This window comes from Chiloscyllium punctatum, chromosome 39 (genome assembly GCF_047496795.1).
Source record: "Chiloscyllium punctatum isolate Juve2018m chromosome 39, sChiPun1.3, whole genome shotgun sequence".
In the NCBI taxonomy this organism is placed as follows: Eukaryota; Metazoa; Chordata; class Chondrichthyes; order Orectolobiformes; family Hemiscylliidae; genus Chiloscyllium; species Chiloscyllium punctatum.
In genome coordinates, this window is record NC_092777.1 from 44,786,737 (window position 1) to 44,803,053 (window position 16,317).

At 45.2% G+C, this 16,317-nt stretch overlaps 1 long non-coding RNA gene across 2 annotated transcripts in view; it reads left to right on the forward strand.

The window, feature by feature from the left end:
* Positions 1-16,317, forward strand: part of LOC140463998 (uncharacterized) — an 84,542-nt gene that overhangs the window by 53,889 nt on the left and 14,336 nt on the right. Inside the window, exons 2-3 of one of the 2 annotated variants that reach the window (XR_011954836.1) lie at positions 4,276-4,706; positions 13,303-13,404. This is a non-coding gene — a long non-coding RNA (uncharacterized lncRNA). The remainder of the gene's footprint in view (positions 1-4,275; positions 4,707-13,302; positions 13,405-16,317) is intronic. The other variant, XR_011954837.1, reaches the window with a different exon arrangement.

The following is a 16,317-nucleotide window of genomic DNA, read 5'->3' on the forward strand; positions in this document are numbered from 1 at the left end:
GTTAAGTGGTGATGTTGTGCCATCAAAGAAGAACTGAAGAATGTTCAGTCTTTGATGCAGTAAATCATGATCCCTCTGATACTATTCTAGTTCAGAATGAGCAAAATTCTTCACCTACCATTACTGTGATGCTAGTTTGTATCACTAATTATATGATCAATGACAAAATATGGCATGAGTTTGTTGAAGATGTGATGAATCTTCTCGCATGATCAGGTTTGCAAGATGATTATATTGATCTTTCATTTGGTAGCACACACAGCATGCACCTGATGAGATGGTTCAAGTGCATAGAGACCAAGAACCTCCACACATGCAGGAAAATTCTTCAACAACTATAAACATAAGAATACCATTCTACTTTGATAATAGGAGCCCAAAAAAGTCTTTCAAACCTTGTATTGCACAACCCTGGCAGATAAGATATAATCATGGCAGTAAGTTCATCTCATTTCATCTTTGCATCTAAGATGTTTTGCAATAATTTCTGATACCATATCAAAATTCCAGACTGCAAATCTACCTGTGCAAGCAGCCACCTCAGAAGAGATTTTCATTGACTCCTCACAGTCCTATTGCAAATCTTTTGAAGAAGTTAATCCATACTCCGTAGTTTTCCCCAATGATTCATGCCTCCTTTCAACCTTAACTTGAGCATATGGCACAAGAGCTTTAAGTTATAATTGAACCACAGTTGAATGGGAACACTCTTCAGATCTTCATTGATGGCACAACTTTACCACTTAACATTCCTGATGAGGGACTTTTGCCCGAAACATCGGTTTTCCTGGATGCTGCCTGACCTGCTGTGCTTTTCCAGCACCACTCTAATCTTGACTCTTCACCACTTAATAGTCTTTCATTGTCACATTGTCTCTTCAATAGCAGAAAGTGAGGACTGCAGATGCTGGAGAATCAAAGTCAAAAAGTGTGGTACCGGAAAAGCGCAGCAGGTCAGGTAATATCTGAGGAGCTGGAGAATCAACATTTCAGGCATAAACATTTCATCAAGAAAGTGGAGGGGGAAGGGGTCTGAGAGATAAATGAGGGGTAGGGGTGGGGCTGGAGAGTAGGTAGGTGGAAAGGCAAGTGGTGGATGGTGGATATACACAGATATATTAGGATAGTGAGGAGGGTGAGCAGATAGGTAGGAAGGAAGATGGGCAGATAGGATGGGTCAAGAGGGTGATGCCGAGTTGGAGGTTTGGATTTGGGATGAGTGGGGGAGGGGAGCTGTGGAAACTAGTAAAGTGAAGGTACCTTGAAAGAGTTAGAGCTAATCTGTGTCTGGTCAAGTGGATTTGTGCAGTTTTGTTGAGTACTCCTTCGTCTTCATCCTGATCCTCAGATAGGTCAGTCATGATCTAATTGAATGATGGGGCAAACTTGAGGGGTTGAATGGACTACTCCTGCATCTTTTCTTATATTTATTATGTTCCTGTGTTCTTATGATGTAGCAGTTCACTGCCATCCAGTCATTTCAGTACTGTAAACGTTGGGATACTGTTAGTAATTGCTGAAAGTATGGTTTCAGACTAGATCTCAAACTCTTGGCCTCCTACAGCATTTCAAATTACCATTCTGGGAGAATTGTGAGATCTCCACAAGGTTTGATGCTGTGCACAACTGAATTTGGAGGGAGATGATGGGTTGGAAATACATTGGGAAAAACACCCATGAGGGAAATACTTTTAGTTGAGCATTTCAACTAATATTAAGACTACTCCTTTAGTTAATAATGTTGGAAACTGATGAAGTACTTGGGAGACAGGATTTAATGAATATGTGGTTAATCCTATAACCTGTCTATAACCTTATCACTGTGTACTGTCAGTTAATGAACATTGTTTAAATGTAACCTTGACCTCAGTCCTGAGCTGGTGAGAAGATCCAAAGGACCCAATTAGAACAATGCTGATCAATTTAGGTTACATTATATTGTTATGAAGTTGAAAGCATGTATTGTACCTTTAAGAGAGAGAGAATGGCTGTTGTGAACAGAGAGCTTACAAGCACCCATCTATATGACTAGATGGCAGTCCCAGAGTGTACTAGAAAATTGAAAATGTGTAACATTTGGCTATGAAATGGATGCCTGAGTTTTGGTTGCTGTTTTGACAACAATTCAAATTTAACCAATCAGTTTAAATAATGCCCCAGAATACTAAAATCCAATCAAGTTTGTATTTATTGTTTTACAACATCAAACTAATGAGACGACCTGATGTTGGGTGGGTATAAAAATGCAGACATTTTGAAAATTGGTCAGAGTGTGAGTGCTATAGAGAGAGAAACTCATGGAGAGCTAATTGCCTATATAACATCTTGCTCTCAAAGAAATTAGAAAACACTCTATCAAAGGTACCTTTTCAAGTGAAACATACTCGCAGTAAAAAGAAAGAAGAGGACCCAGGAAAATCAACAGCCAGAAGACAGCGTATGTGTGGTTTTGAAATGAAGTTGATGTAATTTTAATCAGTGTCTTATTGGAACAGCATGTTGTTATACAATTGGAGGCAGATACTAAGCAGTTAAGAGAAAGAGGGGAATAGAGTTTTGAATTGTTATTGTTTGATATTCAGTTTTTGAGTTAAAAAATAAATTGATGTTATTTTCTTTAAATAGTGGAATTTGGGAGTTCTCTCACTCATATTTTAACAGATTACGAGGCGAGATGAGCTTTTCTGGGTGTTTGGTTTAATTACAGACGGGTTCACCTCCATGTCGTCACACTATGAAACCTTACCCTCATATACCATCTGGAGGGTTTACTGTGGTTTTAGCTTTTCTTTGTGCTATGATGGGAGAGCCCTAAACTGCTCTGTTTGGTTTCTATGATCCTGAACTCAGTAACAGTCTTATGACTCACTTGTGCACCCTTACTGAGACCAGAACTAAAGTCATCAGCCTGTTTCTTGAGTGCTATACAAGTGCATGACAGAATTATACATATTAACAACAGCGAGGCTTTTAGTAGTTAAATTATAACTAAAATAAGTAGTGGTTAAAGTTTAATCTCTGAGAATGCCCACGGTTAATGCATAGGGAACATTCTACCCTGGGAAGCCCTGATTTTATTATTTCAGTAGGGTACAACCAATGCAACCTGTATATTTTGTAGTTGGAATTGTTCATTGTTGAAAAGCAACATTTTACTGCAGAGCTAATGCATTTCTTCCAAATATGCACAGCATAGTCAACAACAACTATATTTATTTGGAGCCTTTAGCAGAATTTAATCTCCAAAGATGTTTCAGAGGAGTACTTTAAAACAAAATATGACAGCATGCAACATAAGGAATTATTAGTATAAATAAATTATAGTTTGGTCAAAGAAATAGGTATCAAAGTATTTTAAAGAAGGCAGGTGAGAGAAAGAAAGGCAAAGAAATGTAGGCAGGGAATGCCAGAGATTAAGGCTTAGGGCCTAGGAAACTGAGGGTATATGAAATTTGTGTAAAATGAAGTCAGTCTATGAAAACATATAATAAAGATGAAATCCCACTCGTGTCTTTCATATATTACAATATGGAAGAATTGTGAAGACAATGTTGAACAAATTAGGGATATTTGTATTTTAACATCTACATACACTGTTCTGCTGGAAACCTATAAACATAGTTGAACTATGCAGAAATTAATTTCTTTCCAACTGTTAACACTATTATTTTAATCAACCTGTTTGAGTATATTGTGGCACTCACCGTGACGGATGGTTCTTGAACTCGGACTTTCTTGCCCAGAGTTAGGGACCACTACTGCGCCACATGTTCATACTTTGCATGATTGCTTCTGAGCAGAATATATTATTTATTAATGAGTTGTCTTTATTCAATAAATAAACTGACAGATGGAAACAAAAGAAAAAGTGGATAAATTGATGATGTGCACTTGTACTTTAACTGTCCTCTCATTAATGCATTCAACAGCCCCTTAAGAGCTCAAACTGGTCAGTTGCTGAGCTGTTCACATCTCAAATATTTATTGATTTACACAGGGGGATTTAAACCTTATATGTCTGGCTGGAATAAGATGAGTAAGCAATTAAAGTTGCCCATGTTGCTTTCCTGCCAAAAATCTACCTGAGACACAACACTCAGAATTTTATGAAAGTGAATACTGTAGCTGCTGGAAATCTGAAACAAAAACAGAAGATGCTGGAAATACTCAGTAGGTCTGGCAACCTCTGAGAAATGAGAAACAGAGGGCTGAATCTTGCTATGTTTTGTCAAAGTGTCATTTTCATCAAGTTTCATTAAGGGTTTCTCTCCCCAGGCGAGTTTTCTATCATCCCAAACTGCCTCATTAACCCTTTCATCTGATGCCAGCCTGATTCTCCCATTTGCCACAGTCAGAAGTCCTCGTCACTGCTGGGGTATTCCAGAAACCCTCTCACCAGTGCCTTCTTTGAAGGGCTGTTGTGCACCAGGATAACCACGGTCAGTCCAGAGCTGCCCTTCACAGTTCATGACATTTGTTGACATAGATGAAGGGAAATAGGTGTCCCATTTTGTGGACAGAGACAAGGTGGTTTGGATGGTGCAGAGGAGAGATGTTCTTTTCCTACAGACCACTAAAGGCAGCCGCAACACCAGACCTTCTGAGCCTAGTTGAAGGTTGCTACCTGAGTCAATGCAGTCTCGTCTGTCTGAAGGATCACCAAGCAATCTGGGAAGCATGTCATTGAATTTCTCCACTCAGTCAGGGTAAGTGCCACTATCTCTCTATCTTACTCCACACTCACTTTATCTCTGCTGTGGCACATACCTCCCGTCAAGGCTCATGGTCTACCACTTCTCATTACTGAATGCAACATCTTCCCTCTCTTGCTTTTAGACACCCAATTCCCCCACATTACTCACCTGTATGTTCTTGGCACTGCCAATTCACTCACTCGGGACACCTTGCCGACTTTCCCCACCTGCACCAGCCCTTATAGGTTTGCTACCCAACTTCACCTCACTCAATTCCTCCCTTTCTCTCCTTCCAGGAGAAAACAGTCCCAACAGGGCAGAAAGGGTTATGACAAGTGGTGGGGTACCTGACATTTGACTCCTCACTACTACAAGGTCGTTGATCCTGATCACCTCAAGCAGATGAATGAAAAGCCCCTGGACTGATATGAGAGGGACATTATTACTGTGCTGGAACCCCTGACAGGGGTTGTCTTCCTTGATTTGACTGAGGACTATTCCCCTTAGAGTTTGTGACATAGCCATTTTGAAGAAGCAAATGCAGTGTGTTTGCCGCATACACTGCTGGCATATTGTCCAGGTGTGAGATTGACAATCCATGGTGCCATACAGCTATATGTCACCTTCCCCCTCCAAACTGATAACTGCTCACAATCATGACAAGCTCTTTGGCTTTCTGTTTACGCTAAAAAATAAGTCAAGACAGAGGTCGTGTGAACCTGTTAGCTTTGGGTTGGCAGTCTGCTCCAAGGCAAGACAAGATAGCAATGCTTTAAACATCCAGATAGAAGCTAAGAGGGTTTGTGTTAAGAAAACAAGCAAGCAGCCTTGAGATGCAGCTTGGTCCCATTCATGAGCTGGTTGCTTATCTCCATGAACAAGGTGTCCTGGCAACAGCTTTCCAATGATTGTTGCCAGAGTGCTCCAAGGTACTTCACTAAAATGCAGAAGAGTACTGTAAGTAAATTGCAGATGATGCAAAGAGGCAAATGCATCTGGATGAATGTTTGCTCGCTGAGCTAGAAGGTTCATTTCCAGACATTTTGTCACTCTACTAGGTAACATCTTCAGTAGCCCTGAGGCAAAGTACAGCTGATAATTCCTGCTTTCTATTTGTATGTTTGGGTTTCTTTGGGTTGATGATGTCATTTCCTATGGTGATATCATTTTCTGTGGTGAATTCACTTCCTGTTCTTTTTCTCAGGGGGTGGTAGATGGGGGTCTAACTCAATGTGTTTGTTGATGGAGTTCCGGTTGGAATGCCATACTTCTAGGAGTTCTTGTGTGTGTCTTTGTTTGGCTTGTCCTAGGATGGATGTCTTGTCCTGGTCGAAATGCTGTCCTTCCTCATCATATGTGAGGATACTAATGAGAGAGGGTCATGTCTTTTTCTGGCTAGTTGGTGTTCATGTATCCTGGTGGCTAGTTTTCTGCCTGTTTGTCCAATGTAGGGTTTGTTACAGTCCTTGCACAGTATTTTGTAAATGGTATTAGTTTTACTTGTTGTCTGTATAGGGCTGATGCATCTCAGATGCCAGCATCCATGGACATAGGAGTTTGGGCCAGAAGCTGCACTTTCTATTTTGCTTATTAGCCTGGAGGAACAGCCTCAGATCCAACATGGAAAGCTTAGGTCCAGCCTGCCATAAGACTTCTCTCCACCACTTCTTCACTTGAAGATAAGATTTATTTAGCTTGTGTTAGCAAACAATCTAATAAGAACATTAGAAAAAAGAGCAGGAGTTGGCCATTCAGGATTTGATCACGTCATGTCTGATCTGATGTGGCCTCGATGTTCCTGCCTATAATTTGTCAATTGAAAATCTGTCTAACTTAATCTTGAATATATTCTCCTAGAATGAGGAGACTCCCTGAATCTCCAGTTTATATCTGTCCAAGCCAGGGCGCCATGATTGGACCAGATTAATCACCCAGTCAAGGATCTGATAGTCAATGAGATCCACTTGGCCCTTGCTCCAATCACTACAATATCCAATTACCTGTCCATTAATACTCTGTGGCGGAGAGAATTCCAAACACTAATGGTAAAATAAATTCCTCCTCAACACCGTCTTAAGTGAGGTAAAAACAATAACTGCAGATGCTGAAAACCAAATACTGGATTAGTGGTGCTGGAAGAGCACAGCAGTTCAGGCAGCATCCAAGGAGCAGCGAAATCGACGTTTCGGGCAAAAGCCCTTCATCAGGAATAAAGGCAGTGAGCCTGAAGCGTGGGGGGATAAGCTAGAGGAGGGTGGGGATGGGGAGAGAGTAGCATAGACTACAATGGGTGAGTGGGGGAGGAGATGAAGGTGATAGGTCAAGGAGGAGAGGGTGGAGTGAATAGGTCGAAAAGGAGATAGGCAGGTCGGACAAGTCCGGACAAGTCAAGGAGACAGTGCTGAGCTGGAAGTTTGAAACTAGGATGAGGTGGGGAAAGGGGAAATGAGGAAGCTGTTGAAGTCCACATTGATGCCCTGGGGTTGAAGTGTTCCGAGGCAGAAGATGAGGCGTTCTTCCTCCAGGCATCTGGTGGTGAGGGAGCGGCGGTGAAGGAGGCCCAGGACCTCCATGTCCTCGGCAGAGTGGGAGGGGGAGTTGAAATGTTGGGCCACGGGCCGGTGTGGTTGATTGGTGCGGGTGTCTTGGAGATGTTCCCTAAAGCGCTCTGCTAGGAGGCGCCCAGTCTCCCCAATGTAGAGGAGACCACATCGGGAGCAACGGATACAATAAATGATATTAGTGGATGTGCAGGTAAAACTTTGATGGATGTGGAAGGCTCCTTTAGGGCCTTGGATAGAGGTGAGGGAGGAGGTGTGGGCACAGGTTTTACAGTTCCTGCGGTGGCAGGCGAAAGTGCCAGAATGGGAGGGTGGGTCGTAGGGGGGTGTGGACCTGACCAGGTAGTCATGGAGGGAATGGTCTTTGCGGAAGGTGGAAAGGGGTGGGGAGGGAAATATATCCCTGGTGGTGGGGTCTTTTTGGAGGTGGCGGAAATGTCGGCGGATGATTTGATTTATGCGAAGGTTTGTAGGGTGGAAGGTGAGCACCAGGGGCGTTCTGTCCTTGTTACGGTTGGAGGGGTGGGGTCTAAGGGCGGAGGTGCGGAATGTGGATGAGATGCGTTGGAGGGCATCTTTAACCACATGGGAAGGGAAATTGCGGTCTCTAAAGAAGGAGGCCATCTGGTGTGTTCTATAGTGGAACTGGTCCTCCTGGGAGCAGATACAGCAGAGGTGAAGTAATTGGGAATACGGGATGGCATTTTTGCAAGAGGTAGGGTGGGAAGAGGTGTAATCCAGGTAGCTGTGGGAGTCGGTGGGTTTGTAAAAAATGTCAGTGTCAAGTCGGTCGTCACTAATGGAGATGGAGAGGTCCAGGAAGGGGAGCGAGGTGTCAGAGATGGTCCAGGTAAATTTAAGGTCAGGGTGGAATGTGTTGGTGAAGTTGATGAATTGCTCCATCTCCTCACAGGAGCACGAGGTGGCGCCAATGCAGTCATCAATGTAGCGGAGGAAGAGGTGGGGAGTGGTGCCGGTTTAATTACGGAAGATCAACTGTTCTACATAGCCAACAAAGAGACAGGCATAGCTGGGGCCCATACGTGTGCCCATGGCTACGCCTATGGTCTGGAGGAAGTGGGAGGATTCAAAGGAGAAATTGTTAAGGGTGAGGACCCGTTCAGCCAAACGAATGAGAGTGTCAGTGGAAGGGTACTGTTGGGGATGTCTGGAGAGGAAAAAACGGATGGCTTGGTGGCCCTGGTCATGGCGGCAACAGTTCTCCTTCAAGATCCTCCGCTCCACGCTTGCAGCAATGCGCCGGCACCTAACCTCTCTACAGTCAGCCCTGCCCCAGCTGAGGGCCACACTCTCTCAGATTTGCAAGGGACCCATTCTGTACTACATCCTCAGGAGAATTCATACTCTCAACAAACAGTATTTCAATTCCATCTCAAACATCAAAATCTGTAAGTAAAACAAACTTTTATCCACCCACCTCCATAACCAGCGCTCCTCAAACATTCCAGAAGATTCCCCTGGCCTCAGAAACGCCATTAGCCATGCGGCTGACGCAGCTACCACCCCCACGCTGAGTGATGATGTCACTTCCGCCCCCATCATGGCCACTCCCACAGCCACTTCCGGCCCTCACATCATCGCTGATGCCACACACTCAGTGACTTCCGCCACCCCTACTACCATGATCACCACCACTTCCGCCCCCACCAGCGCCACTCACCTGCATTCTGCTGACACGCCCCCCACAGACCCCACTGTCACTATTCCCACCCCCCCAAAACCCCGAGGGGAACATTACCCCTGCTCATGCCTCCACCCCAATTCCCCCCACCATCACACCCACTCCAGGTACTGGCTCCGACCCCACTCCCAGCTCCACACCCACACCAGATCCCAGCACCCAACCCTGCCGAGTTTTCACCATCCCTCCAGACCTCCCACTCACTGAGGACGAACGATCAGTCCTCAGCAAAGGACTCACCTTCATCCCCCTCCGTCCATGCATCAATGAATTTAATACACACCGTGACATCGAACACTTCTTTCCTCGCCTCCGCCTCCGAGCTTACTTTCACAATCAGGACTCCCGCCCACCTTCCGAGGACCCCTTCGGCCACCTCCAACACACTGCATCCACCTGGACACCCCGCGCTGGCCTATTACCTGCCCTCGACCTCTTCATTTCCAACTGCCACCGGGACATTAACCGCCTCAACCTGTCGACCCCCCTCCCCCACTCCAACCTCTCACCCTCACAACGCGCAGCCCTCCAATCCCTCTGCTCTAATCCCAACCTCACCATTAAGCCAGCGGATAAAGGGGGTGCAGTGGTAGTCTGGCGCACTGACCTCTACACCGCTGAAGCCAAACCCCAACTCGAGGACACCTCTTCCTACTGCCCCCTCGACCATGACCCCACCCCCCATCACCAAACCATCATCTCCCAGACCATACAGAACCTCATCACCTCAGGAGATCTCCCACCCACAGCTTCCAACCTCATAGTCCGGGAACCCCGCACTGCCCGGTTCTACCTCCTTCCCAAGATCCACAAGCCTGACCACCCTGGCCGACCCATTGTCTCAGTATGCTCCTGCCCCACGGAACTCATCTCTACCTACCTCGACACTGTCCTATCCCCCCTAATCCAGAAACTCCCCACATACGTTCGAGACACCACCCACGCCCTCCACCTCCTCCAAGACTTCCGTTTCCCCGGACCCCAACGCCTCATCTTCACCATGGATATCCAATCCCTCTACTCCTCCATCCGCCATGACCAGGGCCTCCAAGCCCTCCGTTTTTCCCTCTCCAGACGTCCCCAACAGTACCCTTCCACTGACACTCTCATTCGTTTGGCCGAACTGGTCCTCACCCTTAACAATTTCTCCTTTGAATCCTCCCACTTCCTCCAGACCAAAGGCGTAGCCATGGGCACACGTATGGGCCCCAGCTATGCCTGTCTCTTTGTTGGCTATGTAGAACAGTTGATCTTCCGTAATTACACCGGCACCACTCCCCACCTCTTCCTCCGCTACATTGATGACTGCATTGGCGCCACCTCGTGCTCCCGCGAGGAGGTTGAGCAATTCATCAACTTCACCAACAAATTCCACCCTGACCTTAAATTTAACTGGACCTTCTCTGACACCTCGCTCCCTTTCCTGGACCTCTCCATCTCCATTAGTGACGACCGACTTGACACTGACATTTTTTACAAACCCACCGACTCCCACAGCTACCTGGATTACACCTCTTCCCACCCTACCTCTTGCAAAAATGCCATCCCGTATTCCCAATTTCTCCGCCTCCGCCGTATCTGCTCCCAGGAGGACCAGTTCCACCATAGAAAACACCAGATGGCCTCCTTCTTTAGAGACCGTAATTTCCCTTCCCATGTGGTTAAAGATGCTCTCCAACGCATCTCATCCACATCCCGCACCTCCGCCCTCAGACCCCACCCCTCCAACCGTAACAAGGACAGAACGCCCCTGGTGCTGACCTTCCACCCGACAAACCTTCGCATAAACCAAATCATCTGCCGACATTTCCGCCACCTCCAAAAAGACCCCACCACCAGGGATATATTTCCCTCCCCACCCCTTTCCACCTTCGGCAAAGACCATTCCCTCCATGACTACCTGGTCAGGTCCACACCCCCCTACGACCCACCTTCCCATCCTGGCACTTTCCCCTGCCACCGCAGGAACTGTAAAACCTGTGCCCACACCTCCTCCCTCACCTCTATCCAAGGCCCTAAAGGAGCCTTCCACATCCATCAAAGTTTCACCTGCACATCCACTAATATCATTTATTGTATCCGTTGCTCCCGATGCGGTCTCCTCTACATTGGGGAGACTGGGCGCCTCCTAGCAGAGCGCTTTAGGGAACATCTCCAAGACACCTGCACCAATCACCAAACCGCCCCGTGGCCCAACATTTCAACTCCCCCTCCCACTCTGCCGAGGACATGGAGTTCCTGGGCCTCCTTCACAGCCGCTCCCTCACCACCAGATGCCTGGAGGAAGAACGCCTCATCTTCCGCCTCGGAACACTTCAACCCCAGGGCATCAATGTGGACTTCAACAGTTTCCTCATTTCCCCTTCCCCCACCTCATCCTAGTTTCAAACTTCCAGCTCAGCACTGTCTCCTTGACTTGTCCGGACTTGTCCGACCTGCCTATCTCCTTTTCGACCTATCCACTCCACCCTCTCCTCCTTGACCTATCACCTTCATCTCCTCCCCCACTCACCCATTGTAGTCTATGCTACTCTCTCCCCACCCCCACCCTCCTCTAGCTTATCTCTCCACGCTTCAGGCTCACTGCCTTTATTCCTGATTAAGGGCTTTTGCCCGAAACGTCGATTTCGCTGCTCCTTGGATGCTGCCTGAACTGCTGTGCTCTTCCAGCACCACTAATCCAGTACCACCTTAAGTGGTAGACCCCTTAGTATGCCCTTATTTCTACATTCCCCATCAAATGGAAACATCCTTTCAGCATCTACCCTATCAAGCCCCCTCACAATCACCCCTTATTCTAAACTCCAATGAATATAGACTCAACCTGTTCAACAGCTACTTAACCCCTCATCGCATAATACAGCTGAGTGAACCTCCAATTCAAACATGTCTCTCCTTACGTAGGGTGACCAAAACTGTACACAGTACATCGTACTCTTAAGTGTGATCTCACTTAGGTATAGTCTGTAGGCCACATGAGGGTTCTGTCACTTCCCAAAGACTCACTACTTATTCTGAGCAGCATTTCAACTGATCGGGGTTAAACGAGGCTGAAAAATTAAAATCAAAAGTGTGGCACTGGAACAGCACAGCAGGTCAGGCAGCATCCGAGGAGGAGAGTTGATGTTTTGGGCATAAGCCCTTCATCAGGAAGTTGTCTGATTCGTGTTGTGTCTCATTCCTGATGAAAGGCTTATGCTGGAAACATTGACTCTCCTGCTGCTCTGCTGCTGCCTGACCTGCTGCACTTTTCCAGCGCCACACTTTTCGACTCTGATTTCCAGCATCTGCAGTCCTCACTTCCTCCTGAAAAATTAAAATGATTGACTTCATTTCTGGATCATTACAAGAGCTTCCAAATTACCTTGCTGCCAGAGCTATAACTGGAGTAAACGTCTATGAATATCTATCTGATTACAACCAGGGAACTGCAAGTGGCATCCACCTCTTGGATAAGGCAAGGGGAATTCAGGCAGGATTTCCTTTCTGTTTATGATCAAGCAGTCACTCCTGGATATGTATGTGAATGGATGTGTCTGAGCTGTTCCTGTGTTCAAATAATATGATGACACTAAAACCTCAGATGAAAAATGAGCGCTTGCCTGGGCCAGGTACAAAAGGGTGATTGATGCCAGACAAACTGTGACTGTAATTTAAATACTGATGTTCTGCATCAGTCAGAGGACTGTTCCCCAAGATATCCTCTATGTTTAATTTTCAAATTAACAAAAATGACATGAAATTGCAGTGCTATCATAATTGGGAACCCTCAAATTAGATCTCCTTCTACATTCAGGAAAGCTCAATGATCTTTATTGATAAAACATTGTTTCAGGAATGTTCTGGGATTCCAGTTAGAGTGTGGGCTACCCTGAAATCTGGGCACTGACAATTTTCCACCCACTATGTTTTGTACAGTTATTTCCATACCCATGCCAATAACTGTTCTTCTAGCATTCAATTTCATGCCAAACCAAAAAGTTATCTGACTTTTTTTTGAAGAATTTAAGCAGCACAGTCTTAATTGCTTTTGACAAGAGTGTACTCCGCACATCTACCCCAAGGGAATTTTTCTAATCTCTCGTCTTCCTTGAGGTTTGCTAATTTTGTCTTTTAGTTTTGAGATATATTTGCATTATCCACGCCAAGGGCAAATGATTTATTACTTAAATCCACTTAGAAACCAGTATTTTCACCTTCTGTGGAACCTTTTATGCAAAATGGCAATGCTCAGGCAGCAAGTTGTACTACATGTAGTTAGCATAAAAATTCATAGGATTTGTGAAGTAATCCACCTAGATGCCTCAGCACTTCAAATAGTTGTATTTTATCCCTTTCTTTTCAGAAATGAAAATCAAAGTTTAACTTGGCTCCACCCTCGACATCCCAGTGGGACTGGACAGAATTGGTGCAACGTTCAGCTTGCACCTGGATAGCAAGCTTAGAGGTAGGGTGTACTATCTCCTACACAGCAGGGTGGTGGTATATGAAGCATCGATTCAGAGTTAAATCAAATCACTTATTGGAATCAGAATCACCCTTCGAGCTATATTTATTCTAAGCTCTTCTTTGGCTAACTCTTGGTCTCTAATTTCCCAACATCTTCTAAATTTATCTCCCTTCTTTCATTTCTAACTGTATCTCAGCTAATTACAGCTGTGACACCACAATTTTCAGACTTTCTTTCTTCCAATTCTAAATATCATCTTTATGAGATCCTGCTTTTTCTTCTACTTTCAATTTATCTAACTCAATCTAACTTTAGTCAAAGATTTCAAAGAATCCACTATTATATCTTCCACTTACCAAAACCTCTTTGCAACCTTTAAAGCCATCTTCAAAATCCTTTGCTATAAACTTCACCACATTTCACGTGTTTTATTTCTAGAATGACCCCATGGTCATTACTTTTGAAATAAATACAGAAGTATCTCTTAAATCCAATGAATTTGGAAATTCTGCTGAGAGCCCCAATTGTTATGATCCCAGCTGATGTTATTACGGGATAAATTCCATCCAAGACTGAAATCCAACTTGTTGGTAAGGGAGGATATTCAGTCCCTTGCGCGGGGGGACCTAGAGTCAGGGGATGTAGAGTCAGTGTGGATAGAGCTTCGAAACACTGAGGGTAAAAAGACCCTCATGGGAGTCATCTACAGGCCCCCAAACAGTAGTCTGGATGTTGGAGGTAAGTTGAATCAGGAGCTGAAATTGGCTTGTCGCAAAGATGTTACTACAGTTGTTATGGGGGATTTTAACATGCAGGTAGACTGGGAGAATCAGGATGGTATCGGGCCTCAAGAAAGAGACTTTGTGGAGTGCCTCAGAGATGGATTTTTAGAGCAGCTGGTGCTGGAGCCGACCAGGGATAAGGCGATTCTGGATCTGGTATTGTGTAACGAACCAGAATTGGTCAGTGACCTCGAAGTGAAGGAGCCACTGGGAAGTAGTGACCATAATACAATAAGCTTCAATCTGCAATTTGAGAGGGAGAGGGTACAATCTGAAGTGACAATATTTCAGTTGAATAAAGGGAAATATGGAGCTATGAGGGAGCAACTGGCCAAAGTTCAATGGTTCAATACCTTAACAGGGAAGACCGTGGAGGAACAATGGCGGATATTTCTGTGTATAATGCAGAAGTTGCAGGAGCAGTTCATTCCTAAAAGGAAGAAAGATCCCAGGAGGAGACATGGGCGGCCGTGGCTGATGAGGGAAGTAAAGAAACATATAAGGTTAAAAGAGAAAAAGTATAACTTAGCGAAGATAAGTGGGAAAACGGAGGACTGGGAAGCTTTTAAAGAACAACAGAGGATTAGTAAGAAGGAAATACGCAGAGAAAAAATGAGGTACGAAGGTAAACTGGCCAAGAATATAAAGGAGGATAGTAAAAGCTTTTTTAGGTATGTCCAAGGCAAAAAAATGGTTAGGACAAAAATTGGGCCCTTGAAGACAGAAGCAGGGGAATATATTACTGGGAACGAAGAAATGGCAGAGGAATTAAATGGGTACTTCAGATCTGTGTTCACTGGGGAAGACACAAGCAATCTCCCTGAGGTAACAGTGGCTGAAGGACCTGAACTTAAGGGAATTTCTATTTGCCAGGATTTGGTGTTGGAGAGACTGTTAGTTCTGAAGGTTGATAAGTCTCCGGGACCTGATGGCCTGCATCCCAGGGTACTGAAGGAGGTGGCTCGGGAAATCGTGGATGCGCTGGTGATTATTTTCCAGAGTTCAATAGAATCGGGGTCGGTTCCTGAGGATTGGAGGGCGGCTAATGTTGTGCCACTTTTTAAGAAGGGTGGGCGGGAGAAAGCAGGAAATTATAGACCAGTTAGTCTGACCTCAGTGGTGGGAAAGATGCTGGAGTCTATTATAAAGGATGAAATTACGGCACATCTGGATAATAGTAATAGGATAGGACAGAGTCAGCATGGATTTATGAAGGGGAAATCATGCTTGACTAATCTTCTTGAATTTTTTGAGGATGTAACTCGGAAGATGGACGAGGGAGATCCAGTGGATGTAGTGTACCTGGACTTTCAGAAAGCTTTTGATAAAGTCCCACACAAGAGGTTAGTGAGTAAAATTAGGGCGCACGGGATTGGGGGCAAAGTACTAGATTGGATAGAGAATTGGTTGGCTAATAGGAAACAAAGGGTAGTGATTAACGGCTCCATTTCGGAATGGCAGGCAGTGACCAGTGGGGTACCGCAGGGATCCGTGCTGGGACCGCAGCTTTTTACAATATATGTAAATGATATAGAAGATGGTATCAGCAATAACATTAGCAAATTTGCTGATGACACAAAGCTAGGTGGTAGGGTGAAATGTGATGAGGATGTTAGGAGATTACAGGGTGACCTGGACAAGTTAGGTGAGTGGGCAGATGCATGGCAGATGCAGTTTAATGTGGATAAATGTCTGGTTATCCACTTTGGTGGCAAGAACAGGAAGGCAGATTACTACCTCAATGGTATCAAATTAGGTAAAGGGGCTGTTCAGAGAGATCTGGGTGTTCTTGTCCACCAGTCAATGAAGGCAAGCATGCAGGTACAGCAGGTCGTGAAGAAGGCTAATAGCATGCTGGCCTTCATAACAAGAGGGATTGAGTATAGAAGCAAAGAGGTGCTTCTGCAGCTGTACAGGGCCCTGGTGAGACCACACCTGGAGTACTGTGTACAGTTCTGGTCTCCAAATTTGAGGAAAGACATTCTGGCTATTGAGGGAGTGCAGCGTAGGTTCACGAGGTCAATTCCTGGAATGGCAGGATTGCCTTACACGGAAAGACTGAAGCGACTGGGCTTGTATACCCTTGAGTTTAGAAGACTGAGAGGGGATCTGATTGAAACGTATAGGA